A 22464-nucleotide genomic window follows, 5' to 3' on the forward strand; every position below is an offset into this window, starting at 1 on the left:
GTCTATACAAGAGCGATGTACTTGAGAACAATATTATGAAAATGGAATATGAGGTAGATGAAGATGAAATGGGAGATATGATACTGCGTGAAGAGTTTGACAGAGCACTGAAAGACCTAAGTCGACACAAGACCACATTCCATTAGAGCTACTGACAGTCTTGGGAGAGCCAGTCCTGGCAAAACTCTATCATTTGGTGAGCAAGATGTATGAGACAGGCAAAATACCCTCAGACGTAAAGAAGAACATAATAATACCAATCCAAAAGAAAGCAGGCGTTGACACAGTCACAGCTGCAAAATACTAAAGCGAATTATTTACAGACGAATGGTAAAACTGGTAGCAGCCGACCTCGGGGAAGATCAGTTTGGATTCCGTAGAGATGTTGGAACACGTCAGGCAATACTGACCTTACGACTTATCTTAGAAGGAAGATTAAGGAAAGGCAAACCTACATTTCTAGCATATGTAGACTTAGAGAAAGCATTTGACAATGTTGACTGAAATACTCTCTTTCATATTCTGAAGGTGGCAAGTGTGAAATAGAGGGAGCGACAGGCTATTTACAATTTGTACAGAAACCAGATGGCAGTTGTAAGAGTCGAGGGGAATGGAAGGGAAGCAGTGGTTGGGAAGGGAGTGAGACAGGGTTGTAGTCTCTCCCCGATGTTATTCAATCTGTATATTGAGCAAGCAGTGAAGGAAATAAAAGAAAAATGTCGAGTAGGTATTAAAATCCATGGGGAAGAAATAAAAACTTTGAGATTCCTCGATGACATTGTAATTCTGTCAGAGACAGCAAAGCACTTGGAGGAGCAGTTGAACGGAATGGACAGTGTCTTGAAAGGAGGATATAAGATGAACATCAACAAAAGCAAAACGATGATAATGGAATGCAGTCGAATTAAGTCGGGTGATGCTGAGGGAATTAGATTAGGAAATGAGACACTTAAAGTAGTAAAGGAGTTTTGCTATTTGGGGAGCAAAATAACTGATAATGGTTGAAGTAGAGAGGATATAAAATGTAGACTGGCAATGGCAAGGAAAGCGTTTCTGAAGAAGAGAAATTTGTTAACATCGAGTATAGATTTAAGTGTCAGGAAGTCGTTTCTGAAAGTATTTGTATTGAGTGTATCCATGTGTGGAAGTGAAACATGGACAAAAAGTAGTTCGGACAAGAAGAGAATAGAAGCTTTCGAAATGTGGTGCTGCAGAAGAATGTTAAAGATTAGGTGGGTAGATGACGTAAGTAATGAGAAGGTATTGAATAGGATTGGGGAGAACAGAAGTTTGTGGCACAACTTGACTGGAATAAGGGATCGGTTGGTAGGACATGTCCTGCGGCATCAAGGGATCACAAATTTAGCATTGGAGGGCAGTGTGGAGGCTAAAAATCGTAGAGGGAGACCACGAGATGAATACACTAAGCAGATTCAGAAGGATGTAGGTTGCAGTAGGTACTGGGAGATGAAGGAGCTTGCACAGGATAGATTAACATGGAGAGCTGCATCAAACCAGTCTCAGGACTGAAGACCACAACAACAACAACGTAGAGGAGGCAAGGAGACATAACTGCATTACGGAAACAGTATGCACTTGAAAAGGACTATAACCAAACGATGCAAAAAAGGAAAGTCTCTTCATGAAAAAATAGCCCGTCGTCTATCCTGTCGGATAGACCACTTACAAATACACATCAATTCAAGTCTGCCAGGCAGAAATTTAACAGTCCGGGATTCCATGGTGTTTTTATGCAGGATACATTATTGAAGAAATGTGGAAATCCACAGAATGTTGAATTGTGAATCTACTGGGGGACCAGGGGCCCACTGGGTGGTGTTTGTTAAGAAAAATATAAATATCGTCTATTATTTCCAGTCATCTGGAAATCAGCAGCCATCAGAAGAGTTTCAATGATACTTCAGCAATAGATGACGTGTGTTCTACAATTTTTTTCGTTACCAAGACTTAAACGCTCGCCTTTGTAGGCATCTGTGCATCACGTTCCTCTTAATCTTCCAAACGTTTATGAAGGAACATATATGGAATTTGCATTAAGCATCCACTCGCCAGTTCAGGTTCAGAAGCGATATCGTATACTCTGACTTTAAAAGAATGAACGTCAGTACTAGGCATAGATGACTGATTTAAGTAGTGAATAGTGTTGTGGTGATTGGTCTGGAGACGTGCAACAACATTCTGAATATCACACAAGCTAACAATAAAGTTCATCTGGAAATTAGTGGTAGAAAAGAAATTGTGGAAAGATAAACTGGTGCAGACGATATTCACCATTTACCTGTCGTTTAAAACGAACTTAAAAAGGATTGTGCTACACGGAAACATCAAAACACTTAAATCTGAAAGTTGACTTTAACCAGAAAGGTTCAGTAGGAAGACTATTTTCTTACACAAAAAGACGGGTTTTGAAGAAGGACCCTAATGAATGTTAAATATCTGAGCAGTCAGTATATATACTTCCTGTCAGTACAATCTGTGTCGACTGTAGCATCGCAACATACTCCTATCTCAGCAATAGATTGATTCACACATTTTATGGATTGTTCCAATCGGCTGGAGCTGGGTATCTGATCGCTGAGATGCCTAGCAACGATATATACTTCCCAGTAACGCTTCAGACATTCAGCTATCTAGAGCCGCGTATTTTGGACCAGGGCAATCAATTTTTCGACTTGCATGGCGAGGAAAACGTTGTAAAGCTACATCAAAATCAAAACCAGGAATGATGTAGAACGTGCAGAGACGAGTCAGCGTTGGGAATGACCCTCAGCCAGTAGGTACCGGATATGGAAGTGACCTTCAACCAGCCGGGCACTGTCGAAGGCAGTAGTGTTGACAATGACTCTAATATCCTGGAACCAAAAGCGGTGGTGACCTTCAACCAGCCAAGACTCGCAACAGCTTCCAGTTTCCCAGCATCCGAGTATTACTGAGGAAGATACTCTTAGTGTGGCACTTAACAACAGAACAGCAAATGTTATATCTAGTGCGAAATATGCAATGCTGTCGTTCTATATGACTAATCCAGTAGAATATGAAGAGCGTGTTATGTATCAGGGAAATACTTTTTGCATCAACCCTTTGCTTCAAATGCATTTAGTAAAAATGCATTGTCTTTCCTACGCAAGAGTTTCATGTATCCTGATGATCTTTCTACGAAAGAGTTTCATGTATCTTTATGATCAGTTATGGAAGGGGATGGTACTGCTGGAGTGGCAACGAGTCTTACAAGTAATGGATTAATGATCTTGTTTCACTGGTTGTGAATATTTATACAGTTTTCCAGGACATGGTTGGACGGGATGAGATCTATCTACAGCAAAAACTTATCAGGCTGGTTGCGTTGAAAAAATCCATGCATGGTGTGACATATCTATTTATACGCTACATACAAACACGCACACACACACACACACACACACACACACACACACACACACACACCAATATTTATATATTTAATTTACACTATAAATATTTACACCATGACAAACGAGCCAGACTATTACACATACATGTGCTGACTCTCTCTCATTCACACACAACCTTCATCAAGTGAATTGTGTGAGTTCAGGTGAGTTTAAGTCCTGTCATCCCAAATGACTCATTTATCATCACGAGCTAATAAACCAAACCCATACAGCAGCATAGTGTACACCTCATGCCCTCAAGACTGAATACTAGTTTGCTGCACCACATGTGGCAGTTGCTTTGAAGCACTGTGAACACCTCTGTACAGCCACTGCAGATAGTCCTCTCTCGAGTGCCCTTGATACCACATGATGTGCAACCTTTTCCTGTCGCTAGGTAGCACCTTCCACTGTGCGATTTGTATACATCTTGAATTTTAGACCCACAAACATCACATTCGGTGAAGCATTTGCATTGTGTTTCATTAGACCCGTAACCTTCTGGTTCTGTGGAGCAATACCATAAGGATTATCGCGCATGTATGAAAATGTGTCGAATTCTTCACCAAGGCACCTCATTACATTATATGGAATACAGTTCTTCACCCAATAGATGAGGTTATCTCTATCTACATAACATAATTTAATATTACCAAAATGAGGTTTTGCAAAATGGAATCGGTTAATGAGGAATTTGGACATAGACATCCCAACATAGACAGGTTCTATGAACTCTATTTCAGCCCCCACAGCAACTAAGTTGTTGTTGAAAGTAGTGATCCATTTGGAATTTGGTCTGGCAATACACTTCCTAACGTGCTAAAAACCATCCCAACATGACCCAATAAGAATTTCGTGATATTTTCTCTAAGTTTTCATTGCTTCTCTGATTTTTTTTTCAAGTGCCTCTTCCTGGTATTAAAATAAATATACTCTTTCAATGATGGTGAATGCTTGAAACAGGTAGCATGCCTAGCTTCAGTTACCTCTGTCCTTAAATTGAGGTATTGCTGGAGGCTCTTGTAGTACTTTATGTATCTTTGCTTGTTCGCCATGATGTCACTGACTTGGGGAAGGACCTGTCCCTGGGAACTAGTTGCTCTGGAAAACCACTTTGTGTGTCGTGCAAACTATTGGGGTATGCGAGATCTGCCTCCACAGCTTACGCTACAGCAGAATCAGCCACCACGCTGTTGATAGTGTCATCTAATCCCCTGCGTTTGGGTTGGTGTAGCCATTGAAACTTTCCAGTCAGCAGTGTTTGTTGCATGCCATGCCCACAGGGTTATTCATGTCTAGATACATGATGTAGGACAAATCAAGGAATGTGTTAAACTTATTACCCATATGTGGGTTATTTGCACTGGCATGTCTACGCACAAATTGACAAAGTCCCCCACAGATCCCTCACTCAAAGAAAAGAAGCGTGTTAGCATCTGTCAAAACCTCGGTACTGAATTTCATTTTCCTGAGCTTTGCATCACAAGACAACCCCTTTGCCGAGTAATAGGATACTGGGTCCAAAGAATGTATGCTAGTCCATACATACATTCTGAAATTTATCAAAAACATCTGGTAGCAAATGCACATCTGCGTCCATATTAACTCTGGTATATTCTCCAAATTCGAGATGTTTAACTCCTGCCAAACATTCACAGCAGGTTCATGCTCTGCATCGTCTTTAAGGTTCCCAGGGAATGCAGCTATGTCAGGTAGTATGGTCTCGACGAATTTCCACAATCAATCCAAATACTCATATGAGAATAACTCCTTCTTTGTCACAAATTGAAACTTGATATCACTGGGATGTGCATATTCTCTGGAATATGGGTTTCAGCAAGTATGTGGAGTGATGCCTGCATAAAGTGTAGGGAGTCCAGGAAGTGGAGCATAATTCTTTACCTCATTCGTTTGGCGAATGAGATATATTTCTCAATACCATTGGATGGGACACTAACCTGATCCTTCTCTATACAGAATTTAGCCAAATGCTTAATGAAAAAGTGAGCACCATACACGCTTAGAATGTGGAAAAAGACAGGTATCTCTACAAAGGGTTTCTGTTTTCCAGTGGTTCAAATGGTACTGGGCACTAAGGGACTTAAAGTCTGAGGTCATCAGTCCCCTAGAACTTAGAACTACTTAAACCTAACTAACCTAAGGACATCACAGTCATCCATGCCCGAGGCAGTATTTGAACCTGCGACCATAGCGGTCTCGCGGTTCCTGACTGCAGCGCCTATAATCGCTCGGCCACCCCGACTGGCTCTGTTTTCCAGTCCAGCACAACCCACAGATATTACAGTCAACATAATTCAAGTATAAATCATCATTCTCCTCTCACTTGGTTATGGGAATGTTGTTGTAAAGTGTATCAACCTTGCGTGAATGTTTCTCAAGCTCAATTAGCAACCAAATCGCAGGGTTATCTGACATATGATCTGAGATCGCTAAGTTACAAATCATATACACCTGGAATGAAATTGTGATTTCGTAGCGGATTGTGCGATGATTTTGAACTTTCTGGCGGATTAAAACTGTGTGCCTGGCCGAGACACTAACTCGGAACCTTTGTCTTTCGCAGCCTCGAGATCTACTATCTGAGATACCCAAGCGTGACTCACGACCCGTCTTCATAGTTTCAATTCTGCCAGTATTCCGTCTCCTACCTTCCATGCTTCACAGAAGCTCTTCTGCGAGCCTTGCAGAACTAGCACTCCTGAAAGAAAGGTCACGAGTCTCGGTCCGGCACACAGTTTTAATCTGCCAGGAAGTTTCATATACACCTAGTATGCTGCCACATACGCAACGTATTTTTCTGTGGAAGTTGTAATTTGGGCTATAGGGTCTCCTCTCCAGCGTGTCACAGGAGCGAAGAAGTATTCAAAATCCGTGTAAACTATAAAGGGGTATCGCTGTTAGTGGTAAGTGTTCTTAAACCTTAAGAATTTGTGTTCCTTGGTAGGCATTATAACATGTACTGGTTTCCTGGACCCGAAAATGTCAGTATCTGAACGGTACTCAGAGGTGCACTCTGGATCATGTTTATTTTTTCTTTTGGAAACCAGTATTGACCATGTAAAACAATAGTTCTGTATTTCAGACATTAATAGCCTAAATGTCATCAGGAAGCTTCATATAACTGGACCCTTCATTGACTGTATCATGTACGTGAATAAGGATGTCGAGGTGTATTACTGAGCTGAGCGTTTTACCTCAGACTCGAACTTCCATCTCGGAAAACTTCTCTCATATGGCACTCAAGGTGAAATCTTCAAGAAACATAGCGATTGAGTTGGTCCAAGATACCACTCTATGTCTCTCTCAAATGCTGATGATGCCGGTCTCCTCTTCAGTACTACCTTGTTTGGGTGGGATACGTGAGCTCGCAGCACAGCACTGCATTGCACTTCTTAAAGGGGTAAGAGAGTTGATTAATGAGGTGAGAGCGCTCACTTCCAGCAGTGGAAGGCACGCCTTCAGAAACCATACTGGGTCTTTCAAGGCCCCTCCCACCTGCTCGGTTTTGAATTCATTAGAATGAGATTCGCTCATCAAAAGTGTCCTCAGTCACCAAGTAGTTCGATAGGATGCTGCTAATTGTCGGTGAGACCCCCGTGGGAGCAACTAGACTGCGGTGATGCAGGGTGATGAGATGGACTAGCAGCAGTGTCTACCCCTCCACTAGGTGACTTCGGTGGTAGTGGTGGTGGTGCTGGTGGTGGTGCAAGTTGGAGATGATGGGCTTCTGCATCAGACCAGTGGGAGCATCTGAGCTGCTTTGAAACAATTAGGCAAGACGGTTGTCACTGGGATTGAGTGGTGGTGATATCCACCCCCAGACGCCAGAGCTTGTTGGGGGTGGTGGCAGAGGCAGGAGGGGCGGCAGGTGTAACAGGGGCTGTGGCAATGGTGTCTGTGGCAGTGGTAGCAGCCCATGCAGCTGAAAGCCTCACCCTGCAGGGTGAAGCCTGCTGGTTGGAACCACATTTAGTTGGTGTTACCATGTCCCTTTGAAGTCATGTCATAGCATGCTTTGATGGTATAGCTGTGAAAAGAGAGAGAGAACAAGCATTAAATACTTAATGCTTGCTCTACAAAGAACTGTGAAAAGAGAGAGAGAACAAGCATTAAATACTTAATGCTTGCTCTACAAAGAATGGTCTCATATATATATATATATATATATATATATATATATATATATATATATATATATGTGTGTGTGTGTGTGTGTGTGTGTGTGTGTGTGTGTGTATTTGGTGTCAGTGTTTATTCTTTGTTAGTTAATATCACTGATTTGTGACAGGAAATTCAAAGTTCATAATACATACAGGGTGTCCCATTTATTTTGACCACCCTAAATAACTGTCCAGATGCAAATTACAAAATGTTACAAGCAAATGTCCTTTAGCCGTCAGGGCGACATCAATCAGCATGATTGCCTTCGCTGTAGCTTTGTTTTTTACAAGGATATGAACAGTAGTATGACTTTTTAAAATGGCACCCTGTATTTTTAATTAGGAAATTCATTTATTCTCCTGAAGACCTATTCAAAAATGTATCACACTATACCATTCACTGAAACACAGCGTTATTAATCACATAAAGCAACACTGACATTGATGCTCCCAGCGCTTAGTTCAGGTACTCGGGGTAATAGAACACATCCACGTGCTGACCTTGACAGAGGAAAATTTAAATATAAATACAATGCACACTCGCCATTCAGTTAACCATCGTCAGTTGAAGAGTCATGTGAGTAGAATGTACGTCAACGAAGAGAAGGTAGAAATGCTACTCATCTATGGAGAATATAAGTTACCAGAACAGTAATTGCAATACTGTTTTCTTACGTAAGGGTATATTTATTACAATACATTAGTCCCTTTAAATACTGTTGTGTAGAGTGGCCATACAGTAAAGGATGTACTTCCTACAAACTGCATCGACATAACGCTTCTTTCATTGTTGTTGTTGAAGGTAGGCGAAATGCTACGCAGGCAGCTGAAATGAACAGAGAGCGATATCCTGACAAGAACCCACCTTCCCGGCGGATGTTTTCTCGTCTTGTTGCGACGCTTCAGGAAACGCTATGTTTCAATCCACGACGACGCAGTCGTCATAGTACACACACAGACGAAGCTACGGAAGTTACTGTTCTCGCGTCCATTACTATGAAGCCACATGTGGGCACACGACAGCTTGAACACGAGATTGGCGCCCCTAAAACCAGTGTACATCGTATTCTTACACGTTATCGGTTCCATCCTTTCCGCGTACGCCTACATCGAGAATTGCATGTGAGTGATTTCCAGAACCGTGTACAGTTTTGTCAGTGGGCACAGCAGCAAATCCTCGCCAACTGGAACTTCTTCTCCAATGTTCTATTTACTGAAGAATGTTCCTTCTCAAACAAGCTACAGGTCAACACAAGGAACATGCATTATTGGTCCGACGACAACTCACGATGGCTCAGGCAGATGGAACATCAGCATCAATGGAGACTTAACGTCTGATGTGGGATGCTTGGTACTACAATTATCTGCCCTTGTTTCATCAAAGGTAGTCTAAAGAGCACAGCGTATGCCAGCTTGCTCAAACCAATTCTTCCCCCTCTTCTAGATGTAGTGCAGCTAAGAACCAGAATGCTGTTGTTGTACCAACACGATGGATGTCCAGCACGTAATGCCTTGCGTGCATGTCGTGTTATGGACTGGAGTTATCTTTCCAGATGGATTGGTCGAGGAGGAACAGTTACTTGGCCTGCTAGGTGTCATAATTTAAATCCTCCGGACTTTTTTCTTTGGGGATGCATTAAGAACGTTGTCAATCGCGATATTTCAATTATTTCAGAGGACATGCAGGAACGTATCGTACTCGCTTGTAATTCTCTTCAGCAGGCAGCACTAGAAGCGCCGGCCGCGGTGGTCTCGAGGTTCTAGGCGCGCAGTCCGGAACCCTGCGACTTCTACGGTCGCAGGTTCGAATCCAGCCTCGGGCATGGATGTGTGTGATGTCCTTGGGTTAGTTAGGTTTAAGTAGTTCTAAGTTCTAGGGGACTGATGACCACATCAGTTGAGTCCCATAGTGCTCAGAGCCATTTGAACCATTTTTGAACACTAGAAGCAGTAAATAATTCTTTCATGCAACGAGTGCACCAGTGTATTGGTGTCCAGGGTCACCACTCTGAGAACCTTTGAATGTTCTACCTCTGGGCAATGGTAGAGGAGAGTCAAAGTCAATTTTGGATTAGGTTTTACTTGGTTTTCATTTGTTTTATGACAACTCCAGCAAGTGGAAAAGTTTGTGATCCCGGGCTCTAAGCCAATGTTGTTATGTAATTAATAACGTTATGTTTCAGTGAACGGTACACTATGATACATTTTTGAACATGTCTTCAGGAGACGAAATGAATTACTGAATAAAAAATACAGGCTCCCATTTAAAAAAGTAATACCGCTATTCATATCTTTGTAATAAACAAATATGCAATGAAGGAAATCGTGCTGATTTATGTCCCCCTGACGGCTAAAGAACATTTACTTGAAACATTTTGCAATTTGCATCTCGACAAACAGTTATTTAGGGTGGTCAAGATAAATGGGGCACCCTGTGTATATAGATATTTAGATAGATAGGGCGGAAAATAAAGGTAATTGCCAAAATCTCCCTGTCTCCATGATGAAACCATATCCTGAGGTCTTCAGGGAACATCCTCATTCAGTCTGGCATCGGTAATTGGGTTTCACAGAACCAGAGTTCCGACTGCATTTCCACTGCCCATTTCAGCATCTCATCATCATTCACCCAACTGTATAGCTCCCTATTGGAAGCGGTAACAACAACAACAACGTGAAGGTGAAATGGATACAGTTTTTTCTAAATGAGAATATACTACAAAATTCAGTTTGATAAACATACAAACATACGTACATGGCTGGTGCCACAGTATTATCAGGAGTGTGGAACACATCCCTCGACTTCCTCATAATTACCTGTATTAGAATGAACATATGTATGTAAAGATGTATACGGTGGGGAATCAAATACACGAAATACAACACCACGAAACAACATTTTCAATGAGAAGATGTACTTACATGGTGGAATTTCTGCTGAAGAGTGTTCAGACTCTTTGACCTAATCTTCTACAATCTCTAGAACTAGACATCTCCTCGAGATCATGTATTGTAACAAGGAAGAAGATTAGGAAACTTCTTCTCACGTGAATATATAGATATCAAAAATAGTTTTGCATACCCCGGTTCCCAGAACTTCTGAAGGTAGACGTTTGATTGTGGATATCTTATCAAAGACACAGTACCTTTGACTCTTCAGAGATGTCATAAGAAAACCCGCTTAAAGATGTAAAAAACCATGGATCAGTAGCGCCTATTAGTCGGATGGTTCCGAAAGCCGATCAGATCCAGGCATTCCACCAGGAAGGGGGTACATAGCTCGTGTTCTCTGTAGTTCAACCATACCTAGACAGTCAATACCGTGATTCGATTGCGTCCGCAATGTTACTATGTTACAGGATGGGCTCTCAACAAGGGAACCAAAGCGATATAGTTGGGACACGGAGAAGATATAGAGAGACAGAAACTATCGATGACATGCCCCACCCAGGCCGCCGAAGGGCTACTAAGGCAGTGGATGACTGCTATCTATGGATTATGGCTCGGAGGAGCCCTGACAGTAACTCCACCATGTTGAATAATGCTTTTCGAGCAGCCACAGGACGTCGTGTTACAGCTCAAACCGTGAGCAACATGCTGCATGATGCTCAACTTCACTCCCGATGTCCATGGCCAAGTCCAGCTTTGCAGCCACTGCACCATGCAGCGCGGGACAGATGGGCCCAACAACATGTCGAATAGACCGCTCAGCATTGACATCACGTTCTCTTCACCGATTGTCGCATATGCCTTCAATCAGACGATCGTCGGAGACGTGTTTCGACGCAACCCGATCAGGCTGAATGCCTTAGACCCACTGTCCAGCGAGTGCCGCAAGGTGGAGTTTCCCTGTTGTTTTGGTGTGCATTATGTGGGGCCAACGTATGCCGCTGGTGGTCATGGAAGGCGCTGTAACGGCTGTTCGATACGTGAGTGCCATATCGGCAGCATACTGGCGAGGCATTCGTCTTCATGGACGACAATTCGCGCCCCCATCTTGCAAATCTTGTGAATGTCTTCCTTCACGATAACAACAACGCTCAACTTGGGTGGTCAGCATGTTCACCAGACTTGAACCCTATCGAACTTGCCTGGGATAGATTGAAAAGGGCTGCTTATGGACGACGCGATCCACCACCACTCCGAGGAATCTATGCCGAATCTCCGTTGAGGAGTGGGACAATCTGGAACAACAGTGCCTTGATAAACTTGTGATTAGTATGCCAAGACTAATACAGGCATGCTTCAATGAAAGAGGACGTGCTACTGGGTATTAGAGGTACCGCTGTGTACAGCAGTGTAGACCACCAGCTCTGAAGCTCTCGCTGTATGGTGGTACAACATGCAATGTATGGTTTTCATGGGCAATAAAAATGGTGGAAATGATGTTTATGTTGATCTCTATTCCAGTTTTCCTTACGGGTTCCGTAACTCTCGGAACCAAGGTGATGCAGAACTTTTTCTGATGTGTGTATATCGCTTTGATTAAACCGGATGTACTGGAAGAAATCATGCAGTATTAAATGTTATAAGATGAATACATGTTATAACTTGTGATCATAACCTGAAAAAGTGCTAGAAGTACCGCTACCATGTGTTTGATCGTTACTCCCTTTTTGTTGTACCCACACTACATGCTTCTAGAAAGTGGAACTATTTTTTCAGCACATTCCGCTTGCACACCGATTAATGAACATATTCACGATATTTTAGCCTTATGGGATGAATACAGATTGCACTACAGCACACGTAACATTGCCGGTTTAAATATAACCACCCAGTATCCACACTACTGTGCCTCGATAGAAGTCGGCTGCACTGCTTAATTTAGTTTTCGGCGTACCCGTGTCCTATCATTATGTACCTCATATTTTCTGTACAGTGCATCTGGCATCAACTAGTGGTATTTAGAAGCCTACATTGATCGCTTTTGCCTATGATTTGTGGTGAAGAACGGTATTTGTGTCAGACGGTGTCCACCGTCCAGCTTTGAAATGTCATGTGATTTACTATGCTATGACATGCATGCCCTGTTTCAATTTACGACAGGCACTGCCACGAAATTCAGTCACCAGCACGAAACTCACCACTGTAAACACTGCAGGTGGGTCCTTTTCTGACAATCCCAGTGCCTGCACGACTCCTGCGATGCAATATTCCATGTTTCTGGCACACACAGTATCGTAACCCATGGTCTTATAGCAATCAGATGCACTGCTATCTCGCTAATATATTAATACAAATCACTAAGACGGGATAGAGCCACCAAGAGCCGCCTCCGAATGGGGTGTTGTACAGTAACTGTCATTCTGGAAACAGTTAGCCAGGTTGAAGCTGAGCCACATCTCCACATCATTTGTTTTTCCAACAGTGCTAGTCCTGCCAGGTATGCGGAAAATCTTCCGTAAGGTTTGAAAGGTAGCAACGGAAGCAAAACTGTGCAGGTCAGTCGTGCCTGGATAGAGAACTTCTCTGCGAAAGACGAAGTTCCCAGTTTCGAGTCACAGTCTAGTAAGCAGTTTTACTCTGCTAGGAAGTACAGCTAATACAAGAATCCACAAACTGCCTGGATATTCCCCAGTCTTTGACGCCTCTTGCATACGACTCACGATAAGCCACTTTTTACTCGAGTCATTTTATTTTATATACGGACTAAAGGTCGGCTGCTAACGTTGCTCTGTGCTTTAACAATGAAGAGACGAGCGTTTAAAATGTTGTGCGTTGTCCAGAATTGTGTGTGTGTGCAAGTCTGCCAAATCCAACTTCATCTGAGTTTTTCAGTATTATTTTGGTGCAGCTTTTTAACTTTCGCCATTTTAAGAGCACTGGTCTCACCGTATTTTCCGAAGGACGCTTGAGACCTCGATGCCATGCACCAAAACAATACTATTATCATCATCATCATTATCATCATTATCACCATCACCATGATAATCACCATCATCATCTTGCTACGTATTATATTGCAGTACCTACCGAACTGTAGAGAAGGGTGGGCACTTTTCTGCAAGGTCCGTAAGCCAAATATTTCCTACAAAACAGAATGGCTAATTAACTGCAATAAAAAACATCAACAGAAGTATACGTTGCTATTTTAAAAAAAGACCTGCTGCTGTACTTAACTTCGTAACGAATGGAGATAGGAGAAAGGGGTTCATGATAAAGATTTGCATGATACTTTTCTGTTTTAGCTTGTGGACTCAATACTGTTTTGGATAGTAAAAATAAAGGAGACACCATGTTTAAAGTTTGTTAGGTTACTGTTCATGTGAAATTATACCGTCTACTTGTTCTGGAGGCTGCGTTATTGACGATATCTTTGTCGACCGAATACGGCGTTCCGCGCGCGCTCACATCTCCGCGGATGACGCGTTTAAACGGGCAGCCAGAGCTCCACCGAGAGCCACGCTTTCTGCTGCTCTTGCCTGTGGCGCTGTGGACGGCGTCCTCCATTATACTCACAGCATGGAAATTTACCCCTCCACGTTTCCTTTTTAAGATCCGCAGCGGTCAAATGCCAGAAGGTTTATACTGAGACAATTAGTATGTACCTAACCGACACTACTAATACTGTACAAAGAATTCAGTGACAGGAATGTTTAGCAAATTATCAACAGCCATGTAGGGACAATTCATTGATTGATATCTAAGAAACAGTGTGGAACAGACAGCTAATAAATTTATTTATAACGCACTTTACTTACATAGCGTAAATAAATAAATTGATGTTTAATTTATTTATTAAATGTGCGTAGTGGTCTACACAAATTCGTATCAACTAGGAACACTACAGGGCTGTTTGGGCACTGTCATATGGCCCAGATAGGCTTCAACCTTGGCGACAAACTGTATAGTGACGCCAAAACAGGAAATAATTCACATTCCAATGGCTTACAGAGATAAATTTTAATTTCGTTGCAGAAAGTGGAACTACTGGTTTATTCAGCATACTTCGCGGGTGCACCGATTTCTAAACGCCTACGATGCTCCAGCTTCCTGTGATGTATACAACCTGCATCGCAGCAATGGCGGCTTCGTCAGTTTAATCATAAATACAGCATGAGAGTGGTTGCAAGGGACGGAAGGGAGCACGCGAAACATTTCATTGTTTCTCCGTTCAACAATAAGGGAATTTAGTGCATCCCTTTAGTCGCTTCCAACACTCTACAGGCAACCTGCACCTTCCGTGAGATGATAGAATGCACCTTCGTACGTGAGCTGGGTTATACTTGTTTAAAGTATGTTTGATGAACATTAAGGTGCTTGCATTAACCTCGGGGTCAGCTGACGAAATTACCACCTTTGAGACGCCCGCTGACGATTTGTCCAACACCAACGAGCTACTGATGGACTTGGGCAGGTAGGTGTGTTGCAAAGTCCCTACCTGCTCTTAGAAAACAACAACTGACATAGCTAAGTACTGTCAAACGTTTGTATTTCAGGTGGAAATGATTTTGTTGAGTATGGCTTGCTAAGGTAAATAGAGCGTTTTATGTGTTACTCAGAAAAAGAAAGAGGACAAGCACTAAAATGGGAGATCTGTGAAACTATTACCCTTTTTGAGTTTAAAGTACGTCTCATAAGAACGAGCAACACTCATTCGTTAATGATCAGATATATAGACCACGTGAAATTCAGATATGTAACTGATTTACGTAGCCTCATACTAATGGTTACCTTCTCGAACACACAAATTATGACCGTAGCTACCATGCAACAAAGCCTTTATAAAAACGCATCAAGGAGATTAATAACCTGTATAAAAGTTATAAACACAGTAAAATTTCACATTTGAACGGCAGATAATTAGCACATCGCATTAAATAAATTATAAGAAGCTTGCAAGAACAATTTATTTTACCAATTGTAATATTAAGAGATGCTGAAAACTTCAGTCGCACGAAATCGGTACTTCATGGACCAGATGCAGGAAACTGATAAACGCATAGAAATTTCAGGTAAGTAACAAGTCATTTAACTCGCTGTTGAACCTACTTTAACACAATATGGCCACTGACCCATGACCTAATACATTTGTGATGGAAGCATATACAATAGCTTGATACAATGTAGGTGAGATGCTGGCGGACCTTAACTGGCGCTTGTACTGTCGTCCAAATGCTGGAGCACACAGCGCTCAGACGTAATGCTATTTACCTCAAGCTGGCCACGGCGGTGAACGAGCATTACATCTGCATAAATTGAGCCAATTAATTTTTCCCAATTATGAGTGCTGTAAAACCACATTACTTGTAACGATGTGACATCTATATCTTCCACTTCAGAAAGTTAGTAACACTGTACACTCCTGCCTGTTTTGCGCACTTAGCTCACTCACTGTGCTGTCCAGCACCAATAAAGGAAGGCGTTTCACTTAGAGACATTTACGCAACCCTTGAACAGGAACCTGCCATCGTACAACCCATGTATTCATTACTCTTTAAATATAAAATGTGTAAATTTTAAGAGAAGTAACAACTTAGGATTTTGTCTATAATAGTACACATTTTTCGTATTAAAGAAAAGAAAAAATACATATGTCCTTTAATGGAGTGTTGCATAGTTTTGTGTGCGTTATAGTGTCTCACTAGTTCTTCGTTATAATTCGGAATGTTTTTGTTTTTGTTGTTATGGTCTTCAGTCCAGAGACTGGTTTGACGCAGCTCGCCACGCTACCCCACACAGTAAAGCTGTTTGCCCTCGGAAAAAATTACGACTTCCTTTTAGCCGTTCAGAGGACCAGCACAGCAAGGCCGTTTTGATTAATGTTACATGGCCAGATCAGGCAATCATCCAGACTGTTGCCCCTGCAACTACTGAAGAGGCTGCCGTCCTCCTTAAGGAACCACACGTTTCTCTGGCCTTTCAACAGATACACCTCCATTGTGGTTGCACCTACGGTATGGCTATCTGCATCGCTGAGGTACGCAAGCCTCAACACCAACGACAAGGTCCATGGTTCATGGGAGGGGATTTCGGTATATTAGTAACAAATTGCACAAATAATTTATCAGATTTATGTATCAACCAGATTAATCTGTAGTAAACCATAGGGTTAACTAGAACAGACTGACAGGCAACCATTCGTGTCTTAAGATCTGTGAACACTTATTCATCTTCCATTCTGTAAAATACATCTCTTCTACTGCAAGCTCTGAGCTTTCCATATTGTGGGAGGAGGTAGTATGGACAAAATCAAGAAAAAGAGTCTGGTTAATATGAGCCGTAAAATGCATATCTCGAGAGCTATGAGCACCTGTTCACTAGAAAAAACATGTGTCACAACAGCGAAGATGAACGAATATTAATGGCTCTTATGATATCAGTTTAAGGGTACGAGTCTACTAGATCCTTTTTATTGCATTTTTTTCCATACTAAAATCTCTAAAAGTTTGACCTGGAGTGCTGGTTCACTATGTATAACTAACACACAGCGTCGTTTGTCCGAACTATCGATAATTCGTCACTCTGTTTGTTGATACAATGAACTTGATGATAATGGCACTATGTCGTTTCTTCGACTGACTGCGGCTAACATACCTGTATACCTATGCAGCTCACACATTCCGAATTACCAAGAAGCAGGGAGCGAGTTAAATTTGAAAATAAATAACAAGTATTAGAACGTTGTAAACTATGCAAAACAAGATTGATTTTGTTGTTGGTGGTGGTCTTCAGTCCTGAGACTGGTTTGATGCAGCTCTCCATGCTAATCTATCCTGTATTACCTTCTTCATCTCCCAGTACCTACTGCAACCTACATCCTTCTGAATCAGCTAAGTTTATTTATTTCTTGGTCTCCCTCTACGAGTTTTACCCTCCACGCTGCCCTCCAATGTTAAATTTGTGATCCCTTTAGGCCTCAGGACATGTCCTACCAGCCGATCCCTTCTTCTAGTCAATTTGTGCCACAAACTTCTTTTCTCCCCAATCCTATTCAAAACCTCCTCATTAGTTACGTCATCTACCCATCCAATCTTCAACATTCTTCTGTAGCACCACATTTGGAAAGCTTCTATTCTCTTCTTGTCCAAACTATTTATTGTCCATGTTTCACTTCCATACATGGCTACACTCCATACAAATACTTTCAGAAATGACTTCCTGACACTTAAATCCATACCCGATATTAACAAATTTCTCTTCTTCAGAAACGCTTTCCTTGCCATTGCCAGTCTATATTTTATATCCTCTCTACTTCGACCATCATCAGTTATGTTGCTCCCCAAATAGCAAAACTCCTTTACTACTTTAAGTGTCTCATTTCCTAATCTAATTCCCTCAGCATCGCCCGACTTAATTCGACTGCATTCCATTACCCTTGTTTTGCTTTTGTTGATGTTCATCTTATATCCTCCTTTCAAGACACTGTCTATTCCATTCAACTGCTCTTCCAAGTCCTTTGCTGTCTCTGACAAAATTACAATGTCAGCGGCGAACCTCAAAGTTTTTATTTCTTCCCCATGGATTTTAATACCTACTCCGAATTTTTCTTTTGTTTCCTTCACTGCTTGCTCAATATACAGATTGAATAACTTCGGGGAGAGACTACAACACTGTCTCACTCCGTTCCCAACCACTGCTTCCCTTTCATGCCCCTCGACTCTTATAACTGCCATCTGGTTTCTGTACAAATTGTAAATAGCCTTTCGCTCCCTGTATTTCACACCTGCCACCTTTAGAACTTGAAAGAGAGTTTTCCAGTCAACATTATCAAAAGCTTTCTCTAAGTCTACAAATGCTAGAAACTTAGGTTTGCCTTTCATTAATCTTTCTTCTAAGATAAGTCGTAGGGTCAGTATTGCCTCACGTGTTCCCACATTTCTACGGAATCCAAACTGATCTTCCTGAGGTCGGCTTCTATCAGTTTTTCCATTCGTCTGTAAATAATTCGTGTTAGTATTTTGCAGCTGTGACTTATTAAACTGATAGTTCTGTAATTTTCACATCTGTCAACACCTGCTTTCTTTGAGATTGGAATTATTATATTTTTCTTCCAGTCTGAGTGTATTTCGCCTGTCTCGTACATCTGGCTCACCAGATGGAAGAGTTTTGTCAGGGCTGGCTCTCCCAAAGTCGTCAGTAGTTCTAATGGAATGCTGTCTACTCCCAGGGCCTTGGTTCGACTCAGGTCATCCAGTGCTCTGTCAAACTCTTCACGCAGTATCGTATCTCCCATTTCATCTTCATCTACATCCTCTTCCATTTCCATAATATTGTCCTCAAGTATATCGCCCTTGTATAGACCATCTGTATACTCCTTCCACCTTTCTGCTTTTCCCTCTTTGCTTAGAACTGGGTTTCCATCTGAGCTCTTGATCTTCATACAAGTGGCTCTCTTTTCTCCAAAGGTCCCTTTTAATTTTCCTGTAAGCTGTATCTATCTTACTCCTAGTGGGAAAAGCCTCCACATCCTTACATTTGTCCTCTTGCCATGCTTGCTTAGCCATTTTGCAGTTCCTGTTGATCTCATTTTTGAGACGTTTGTTTTCCTTTTTGCCTGCATCATTTACTGTATTTTTATATTTTCTCCTTTCATCAATTAAATTCAATATTTCTTCTGTTGCCCAAGGATTTCTACTAGCACTACTTGATCCTCTGCTGCCTTCACTACTTCATCCCTCAGAACTACCCATTCCTCTTCTACTGTATTTCTTTCCCCCATTTCTGTCAATTGTTTCCTGAAACTCTGTACAACCTCAGGTGTAGTCAGTTTATCCAGGCCCATCGCCTTAAAATTCCACCTTTTTGCAATTTCTTCAGTTTTAATCTACAGTTCATAACCAATAGATTGTGGTCAGAGTCCACATCTGCCCCTGGAAATGTCTTACAACTTCAAACCTGATTCCTAAATCTCTGTATTACCATTATATAATCTATCTGATCTCCGGGATTCTTCCATGTATGCAACCTTCTTTTATGATTCTTGTACCAAGTGTTAGCTATGATTAAGTTATGCTCTGTGCGAAATTCTAACAGACTCCACTTTTTGCCTCCAGGTGAAATTAGGGCGCTGTAAGGAGTCATAATGTGAAATATTTCTTGTTTTGGCGTCAGTAGGCTGTTTTTCGCTTGGCGGAGTGTGCTGATTTTTTTTTTAGATGTGACTGTTAATGTAAAGAATTAAGGAGATTGAAGTCTTCTCGACTGAACGCAGTGACTATGGAAAAAAAGACCGTCCACTGTGACTTTTTTTCTTTTTAATTGGAGCTGCATCAATAGCAGCGCTGCATTGTAGGAATATCGCCGACAGAAACAGCTGCAAAGAGGCACCACGTCAATAAAAGGGCTGAAGAATATGATTAAGAAATTTGAAGAAACTTGTGGATATTGTGATGCTGCAGGGAAATGAGGGAGGCACATTCCCATGGAAATTGTTGATGAAACTTATGTAGCTACAGCCGATCGCGAAGCAAATGCCTAAAATTCTGCAGCCAGTGTACGGAAATTGTCTCTCCCCTGGTCAATGTGTCAATAGGTTTTGTGGCGCATTTTACTCTGATATCCCTACGACACTGAGAATGTGCGCCAAATGCGATGCATAGTGTGCACTAAATCAAGTTCAAATATAGGCTACAAAGCTGTGACCTTGCTTATAGTTTCTTGGCACGCATGGATATGAATGACATGTGGCTGCTGAATATTCTTTCGATGGACGGAGAACATTTTGCTTTTCACGGTGCCGTGAATGCACAGAACTATCGCATATAGGGCTCTACTCCGCCACGTGTTGTGCAGGAGAATCCACTACAGACAGCTTATGTGATTTTGTGATGTGGTTTCACAAGCTCCTTCGTTCTTGTTCGCTTTTCTTCGAAAATATGACACCTCGTGGTCCTGTTAAGAGTACAGTGACATCTGTACGTTATAAAGACTTCCTTAGCAACACATGTCTCCAGCTTCGCGTGAACGCTCGTGTGTCCACACCACTAATTTCATTGAAGATGGGACGAAACCACTTGCAACTTGCCAGGTGAGACATTTACTTCGAGGAACCTTCGATGACGGCAGAGTGTTCTTTGTTCAATTTCAAAATGTGAGACCTTTCAAGTCGCCCAAACTAAATCTGAGTGACTTCAGGTTGTGGGGATATCCGAAAGATCATGTCTATTGTACGTGGATCCGCACTCTTCCTTATCTGAAGGAGAGCATATGATGGCATACTCCTCTGATTATTTTGGATATACTGCAATTACATTCGACCATGGCATGTTGCAAATGCAGGACGTAACTGAACTGGGTGACTACATAAAACATGTTGTAACTTATGATCATGACCTAATAAAAGGGGTAGAACTACGCTCATCATGTATTTAATCATGTCTCCATTTACTCTGCACTCACACAACATTCTGACTTCTTACAGCGCCATTTATCTAACTATTGTCAGAAATTGGACCTATTATTTTTTCTGCGTACTCCATGAGCACACCGGCGTGAGAACACGCCTACGACGTTTCGCCGTCTGCAGTATACAGAACCTGTATTGCAGCTCTACAAACTCCGTCATTTTAATTAGAACTACCTTGTATTTCTAGGTACACCATGTCGACGATCATGTAATGACACACAGTCATCTAGACGATAGGCAACTTGGTGCATGAACTATGCCACGGCCACAGACGGGTGGGGAATGTATTATGCTATGCTGAACCCTAAAACAGGCATCGATGAAATTTTTGGTAAACATTATTGCAAACCACCTGCATCTCTTCGTACGCAATTTCTTTCCCGGCGCAGACGGGACATTCCAGCAGCAAGACTGTCCATGTCGTAGTAAGAGATACCTACTACAACGGTTCGAGAAGCGTGATGGTTAATTCACGTTGATGTCTAGCTCACCAAATTTGCCTGAAAAATTATGTATATTGATAAGATCATAGGATAAAGAGTAAACCAGAAATACGGTCCAAGTACATCATCTGATAGTTACGGAATAATTCGAAGCCACACGCACCACAATTCCCTCTAGGTGCTGTTATCCTCTTCACTTTTAATCATTTTGATTTAAAATATTTATGGTGGTATTATGAACAACATACACTTCATTAAATGATTAATGGTCATTCCGATGGGGGAACACCAAAAACACAAGGTGAATGAAAACACAGCTACTTGCGTGTGTTACTGCCCGTTTTGTAGCCTTGCATTTGTGTGGGCTAGAGTTTCCGTCGAGGGTGGTCCCGCACTAGCCATTTCATAAAAGCATTTATCAAAAACGTAACTAGTTGTGCAATGACGTTAAAACTGATAATTCAAAAATGGCTCTGAGCACTATGGGGCTTAACATCTATGGTCATCAGTCCCCTAGAACTTAAAGCTAACTAACCTAAGGACAACACACAACACCCAGCCATCACGAGGCAGATAAAATCCCTGACCCCGCCGGGAATCGAATACGGGAACCCGGGAGTGGGAAGCGAGAACGCTACCACACGACCAGGAGATGCGGGCAAAACTGATAATTGATGAAGATCAACAAGAGTCTGCCCAGAGCTGAAACTTGCGTAAAAATCGGTGTAATATAGTAATTCAATAAATAAAAGCTGCCTAAGCAGTACATTCCGCCACCGAAACACGCACGCTGGCACCTGCCATGGCAAAAAATACAATTTTTAGTCTGCCTGTAATCGATTTTGCTAATTGTTTTGCTTCCCTCGCGCGATGAATCACTCACTGCTAAGTGCTGGGGCTTGAGCACCGAAAGCTTGAAGGTTAGAGACACAGACTGTCTGTGGAGAGTGCAGTATCTGGACGGGCAAGGGAGTATCACGGATGCCTTGCTCGGCTTGCTGTGCTCTGCTCAGTTATTGCTTTACGGAAGTGCAGTTCGATTTTCAGACTCTCCGCCT

The sequence above is a fragment of the Schistocerca gregaria genome, chromosome 4 (assembly GCF_023897955.1).
Source record: "Schistocerca gregaria isolate iqSchGreg1 chromosome 4, iqSchGreg1.2, whole genome shotgun sequence".
Classification (NCBI taxonomy): domain Eukaryota; kingdom Metazoa; phylum Arthropoda; class Insecta; order Orthoptera; family Acrididae; genus Schistocerca; species Schistocerca gregaria.